The sequence below is a fragment of the Calidris pugnax genome, unplaced genomic scaffold, assembly GCF_001431845.1.
Source record: "Calidris pugnax isolate Ruff unplaced genomic scaffold, ASM143184v1 scaffold230, whole genome shotgun sequence".
Classification (NCBI taxonomy): domain Eukaryota; kingdom Metazoa; phylum Chordata; class Aves; order Charadriiformes; family Scolopacidae; genus Calidris; species Calidris pugnax.
In genome coordinates, this window is record NW_015090946.1 from 95,700 (window position 1) to 103,055 (window position 7,356).

Sequence of the window (7,356 nt, forward strand, 5' to 3'; positions counted from 1 at the left end):
TTCCAGAAAAGAGGGGTTTTTTGGGGGGTCCCCCCCCCCCCCCCCAACCAAGGATGGAGCTGGTGGGGGGACACGTCCCCCCCCCGGAGCGCGGTGCCGGGATGTGGTGGGAGGAGGTGGTGCTGCCGGGAAGGGCTTGGCTGGGGCCTGGAGAACCCGGGAGATGTGGCCTCAAGGGAGAGCTGGGGCTGGGAACCATCTCCCCAAAAGCACCCCGGGGTGCCACCTCCCCCAGGGCAGGCTCGGGCACTGGGGGGCTGTGGGAGCACTGGGAGATAAGCAGGGGGTGCCTGTGGGTCTTGGCATCCCCCCCCCTCAACCACTCAGGGCAGGGTGGGAAACTCATCGCCCGCCCGGTTCCCAAAATTCCTGCTCCTCTGGGGAGCCCAGGGGACATCCCACGCTGCTGGGGACGGGGCTGAGTCAGGGGACACTGTTTCTCTCCAGCCTGGCCCCAGGAGCGCTGTCCCCAGCCTGGCTGGTGGCACCCTCCAGGCCTGGTGGTCCCAGAGCTGGTGGGACCCTTTATGGGTTCAGCCCTCAGCCCTGCACCGTGTCACGGTGCCCTCGCAGTGGGCAGGGGATGCCCGGGCAGGGTCCCATTCCCTCATGAAACCATCTCCTCTGCAACAGTCATTGCCCCTGCAATGACCATCTCCCTGCACCGACCATCTCCTCCATGAGAAACCACCTTCCCTACAACAACCATCTCCCCTGCAACAACCACCTCCCCTGCAACAACCATCTCCAATGCAGCAACCACCTCCCCTACAACGACCATCTCCCCTGCAACAATCATCTCCCCTGCAAGGACCATCTCCCTGCACTGACCATCTCCTCCATGAGAAACCATCTCCCCTGCAACAACCATCTCCCCTACAACAACCACCTCCCCTGCAACAACCACCTCCCCTACAACAACCATCTCCCCTACAATGACCATCTCCCCTGCAACAATCATCTCCCCTGCAAGGACCATCTCCCTGCACTGACCATCTCCTCCATGAGAAACCATCTCCCCTGCAACAACCATCTCCAATGCAACAACCATCTCCCCGCAACAACTATCTCCCCTGCAGGAAACCATCTCTCCTGCAACGACCATCAGCCCTACAATGACCATCTCCCTTGCAAGGGGATCTTCCCTGCAAGAAACCATATATCTCCTGCAACAATCATCTCCTCTGCAACAGCCATCTCCCCTGCACCGACCATCTCCTCCACGAGAAACCATCTCCCTTGCAACCACCATCGCCCCCACAAGAAACCGTATCTCCTGCAACAACCATCTCCCCTGCACCGACCATCTCCTCCACAAAAAACCATCTCCCCTGCAATCACCATCTCCCCCACAAGAAACCGTATCTCCTGCAACAACCACCTCCCCTGCAACGACCATCTCCTCCATGAGAAACCATCTCCCGTGCAAGAAACCATATCTCCTGCAACAACCATCTTCCCTGCAATGACCATCTCCTCCATGAGAAACCATCTCCCGTGCAAGAAACCGTATCTCCTGCAACAACCATCTCCCCTGCAATGACCATCTCCTCCACGAGAAACCATCTCCCCTGCAACCACCATCTCCCCCACAAGAAACCACATCTCCTGCAACAACCATCTTCCCTGCACCGACCATCTCCTCCACAAGAAACCATCTCCTGTACAAGAAACCGTATCTTCTGCAACAACCATCTCCCCTGCAACGACCATCTCCTCCATGAGAAACCATCTCCCGTGCAAGAAACCATATCTCCTGCAACAACCATCTCCCCTGCAATGACCATCTCCTCCATGAGAAACCATCTCCCCCACAAGAAACCACATCTCCTGCAACAACCATCTCCCCTGCAATGACCATCTCCTCCATGAGAAACCATCTCCCCTGCAACCACCATCTCCCCCACAAGAAACCACATCTCCTGCAACGACCATCTCCCCTGCAATGACCATCTCCTCCATGAGAAATCACCTTCCCTGCAACAGCATCTCCCCTGCACTGACCATCTCCTCCATGAGAAACCATCTCCCCTGCAACCACCATCTCCCCTTCAATGACCATCTCCTCCATGAGAAACCATCTCCTGTGCAAAAAACCATATCTCCTGCAACAACCATCTCCCCTGCACCGACCATCTCCTCCACGAGAAACCATCTCCCTGTAATGTCCATCTCCCCTGCAAGGCCCCACCTCCCCTGCAACGCCCATGCCCCCCTGCAACCACCTCCCCCTGCAAGAACCCCTTTCCCCGTGCAAGCCCCCTCTCCCCCCTACACCACCGCCTTGGGTGGCCTCAACCACCTGAAGGACCTGGTCCCCTCCGTGCCTCGCATTCTCCCCGGTGCTCCCCGTTATAGCCACAGCGTGAGTCACAGCCCCAGTGTGTCCCTGCCCAGTGCCGGGTCATGTAACACCCGCGGCCACCCCAGCGTGGAGGGGGGGGCTCCGTTTCCCCCCCTCAACCCACAGCCTGTGGCACCCAGGGCTCTGCAGCCCCCCTTACACCCTGCTGGAGGGATGCCTGGAGGGGTGGGGGATGTTCACAGAGGTGATGCTGAGCTCCCCCCCCAAAAAAACCCCTCTCCCCGTCCCCAGGCGGCTGCGAGGCCGCGGGGAGCTGCGGGTTAACGCCGAGCGGGGCCGGGATCCTGCGAGGCCAGTAACATTTGGAAGGCGCCAGATGGACGCGTGCCCGTGCCGAAGGCTCGCTCGCCACCGCCGTGCTCCCCCCTCGGCCTTGGCAGAGGGTCCGAGGGGGATTTGCCCAGCGCAGCCCGTGGGGCGCCCACCGGGATGAGGGGATGCTGAGGGTGCATCCATCGGGGTCCTGGACCACCCAGAACCCCCCTCCAGACACACCAGGTACCACTGTTGCTGCCCTCAGATGCTGAGGGTGCAAAAATTGGGGTCCTGGACCACCCAGCACCTCCCCAGACACTCTGGGTACCATCATTTCTCCCCTCAGATGCTGAGGGTGCATCCATCAGGGTCATGGACCACCCCATATCCCCCCCCAGATATGCTGGGTACCACCATTGCTCCCCTCAGATGCTGAGGATGTGTCCACTGGGGTCCTGGACCACTCAGTATCCCCCCCCCAGACACACCAGGTACCACCATTGCTGCCCTCAGATGCTGAGGGGGCATCCATCAGGGTCCTGGACCACCCAATATCCCCCCCCAGACACACCAGGTACCACCATTGCTGCCCTCAGATGCTGAGGGGGCATCCATCAGGGTCCTGGACCACCCAATATCCCCCCCCAGACACACCAGGTACCACCATTGCTGCCCTCAGATGCTGAGGGGGCATCCATCAGGGTCCTGGACCACCCAGCACCCCCTCCCAGACACACCGGGTACCACCATTGCTCCCCTTGGATGCTGGGAGTGCATCTACTGGGGTCCTGGACCACCCAATATCGCCCCTTAGACACACCAGGTACCACCGTTGCTCCCCTCGGATGCTGAGGGTGCATCAATTGGGGTCCTGGACCACCCAGCACCCCCCCAGACACGCTGGGTACCATCATTGCTCCCCTCAGATGCTGAGGGTGTATCCATCAGGGTCCTGGACCACACAGCACCCACCCCCAGACACACCAGGTACCCCATTGGTGCAACCATCGCGGTCCTGGCCCACCCAGCACCCCCCAGACACACCGTTGCTCCCCTCAAATGCTGAGGGTGCAAAAATTGGGGCCATGGACCACCCAATATCGCCCCCCAGACACACCGGGTACCACCATTGCTCCCCTTGGATGCTGAGGGTGCAAAAATTGGGGTCCTGGACCACCCAGCATCCCCTTCCAGACACACCAGGTACCACTGTTGCTGCCCTTGGATGCTGAGGGTGCAAAAACTGGGGTCCTGGATGACCCAGAACCCTCCCCAACACACCAGGTACCACTGTTGCTCCCCTCAAATGCTGAGGATGCGTCCATCGGGGTCATGGACCACCCAATATCCCCCCCCAGACACAGCAGGTACCACCATTGCTCCCCTCGGATGCTGAGGGTGCAAAAATTGGGGTCCTGGACCACCCAATATCTCCCCCCAGACACACCGGGTACCATCATTTCTCCCCTCAGATGCTGAGGGTGCACCCATCAGGGTCCTGGACCACCCAATATCCCCTCCCCGACACGCCGGGTACCACCATTGCTCCCCTTGGATGCTGAGGGTGCATCTATTGGGGTCCTGGACCACCCAATATCCCCCCAGACATGCTGGTTACCACTGTTGCTCCCCTCAAATGCTGAGGGTGCATCTATTGGGGTCCTGGATCACTCAATATCGCCCCTTAGACACACCGGGTACCACTGTTGCTCCCCTCAGATGCTGAGGGTGCATCTATTGAATTCCTCAACCACCCAGAACCCCCCCAGACACACCAGGTAACACCATTCCTGCCCTCAGATGCTGAGGGTGCGTCCACCGGAGTCCTGGACCACCCAGAACCCCCTCCCAGACACACCAGGTACCACCATAGCTCCCCTCAGATGCTGAGAGTGCAAAAATTGGGGTCCTGGACCACCCAGCACCCCCCAGACACACCATTGCTCCCCTCAAATGCTGAGGGTGCAAAAATTGGGGTCCTGGACCACCCAATATCCCCTCCCCGAAACCTCAGCACCCCCCCAGACACACCAGGTACCACCACTGCTCCCCTCAGATGCTTAGGGTGCATCAGTTGGGTTCCTCGACCACCCAGCACCCCCCAGACACACCAGGTACCCCCACTGCACCCCTTATGGCAACGGGGTCCAGGTGCACCCATGGAGCCGGCGGCATCCCCGCTGCACCCCTTGGGTGCCAAAACCATGCCAGGGCAGCCAGGTGGGGGACCTCGAGGCGGGGGGGAAAAAGCGTGGGGAGGGGGGAGGAAGAGGAGGGGTGGAATATGGGCAGGGGGAGCGCAGCCAGTTGCCTCCCTCGGCCAATTTTAGAAACTGGCTAGACAAGAAAAGCAGAATGGGCCGGGCAGGATTTACGGCCGGGCTGGTGTGCCTACAGGGGGAGGATTGTGCACACTTGTTACCACCCACAAGAGGATGATTGTGCACACGCGGGTGCACCCATGGGGGGAGGATTGTGCACATGTGGTAGCACCTACAGGGGAAAGACTGCGCACAGGCAGGTGCACTCACAGGGAGGATTGTGCACAAAGGGGTGGAGGATTGTGCACACGTGGTAGCACGCACTGGGAAGGACTGTGCACACGTGGGTGCACCCACGAGGAGGGTAGTGCACCCGGGGATGAACCCATGAAGGGAGGATTGTGCACATACAGGTGCACTCACAAGGAGAATTGTGCACAAAGGAGTAGAGGACTATGCACACCTGATAGCACTCACAAGGGGAGGACTGTGCACACGTGGGTTCACCCACGGGGACGATTGTGCACGAGTGGGTGCACCCGTGAGGAGGGTAGTGCACCCAGGGATTGTGCACGTGTGGGTGCACTCACAGTGGGAGGATTGTGCACACACGGTAGCATCCATGGAGGGAGGATTGTGCACACGCGTGTGCACCTGCACAGACAAGCAGGGCTACAGGTGCACACTTGCACCTACACACGTGCCAGTGCACACACCATGCACAGGCACAGACGGGTGCACACGTGGGTGCACACCCCCAGGGTGTGCCACCACACGGATGTGCAGCACCCACCTCCCCCCTTGCACACGCAGGATCACACTCACTCGGGGTGAGGGGGGGGCACAACGCACCCACAAGCACCGCTGTACCCCCGCACCCAGGCAGCACCCATGGGTGCCCCCAGAACCCCCCCAGACACACCAGGTAACACCATTCCTGCCCTCAGATGCTGAGGGTGCGTCCACCGGAGTCCTGGACCACCCAGAACCCCCTCCCAGACACACCAGGTACCACCATAGCTCCCCTCAGATGCTGAGAGTGCAAAAATTGGGGTCCTGGACCACCCAGCACCCCCCAGACACACCATTGCTCCCCTCAAATGCTGAGGGTGCAAAAATTGGGGTCCTGGACCACCCAATATCCCCTCCCCGAAACCTCAGCACCCCCCCAGACACACCAGGTACCACCACTGCTCCCCTCAGATGCTTAGGGTGCATCAGTTGGGTTCCTCGACCACCCAGCACCCCCCAGACACACCAGGTACCCCCACTGCACCCCTTATGGCAACGGGGTCCAGGTGCACCCATGGAGCCGGCGGCATCCCCGCTGCACCCCTTGGGTGCCAAAACCGTGCCAGGGCAGCCAGGTGGGGGACCTCGAGGCGGGGGGGAAAAAGCGTGGGGAGGGGGGAGGAAGAGGAGGGGTGGAATATGGGCAGGGGGAGCGCAGCCAGTTGCCTCCCTCGGCCAATTTTAGAAACTGGCTAGACAAGAAAAGCAGAATGGGCCGGGCAGGATTTACGGCCGGGCTGGTGTGAGGGTGGGTTGGGTGGGTTTTTTTTTTTTCTTTCTTTTTGGGGGATGAACCCATGGGGGGAGGATTGTGCAAACGTGTTACCACCCACAAGGGGATGATTGTGCACACATGGGTGTACCCACAGGGATGATTGTGCACGTGTGGGTGCACCCATGAGGAGGGTTGTGCACCCAGGGATGAACCCATAAAGGGAGGATTGTGCACATCTGGGTGCACTCACAGGGAGGATTGTGCACAAAGGGGTGGAGGATTGTGCACACATGGTAGCATGCACTGGGAAGGATTGTGCACACGTGGGTGCACCCATGAGGAGGGTAGTGCACCCAGCGATGAACCCATGAAGGGAGGATTGTGCACATACAGGTGCACTCACAAGGAGAATTGTGCACAAAGGAGTAGAGGACTATGCACACCTGATAGCACTCACAAGGGGAGGACTGTGCACACGTGGGTTCACCCACGGGGACGATTGTGCACGAGTGGGTGCACCCGTGAGGAGGGTAGTGCACCCAGGGATTGTGCACGTGTGGGTGCACTCACAGTGGGAGGATTGTGCACACACGGTAGCATCCATGGAGGGAGGATTGTGCACACGCGTGTGCACCTGCACAGACAAGCAGGGCTACAGGTGCACACTTGCACCTACACACGTGCCAGTGCACACACCACGCACAGGCACCGGTGCACACGCGGGTGCACACCCCCAGGGTGTGCCACCACACGGATGTGCAGCACCCACCTCCCCCCTTGCACACGCAGGATCACACTCACTCGGGGTGAGGGGGGGGCACAACGCACCCACAAGCACCGCTGTACCCCCGCACCCAGGCAGCACCCATGGGTGCCCCAAGAGCCCCCCAGGCTGGCACTGCAGACCCCCCGCAGTGATAATGTGTGGGGGGGAAGGACTATGTGTGGGGAAACTGAGGCAGGGAGCG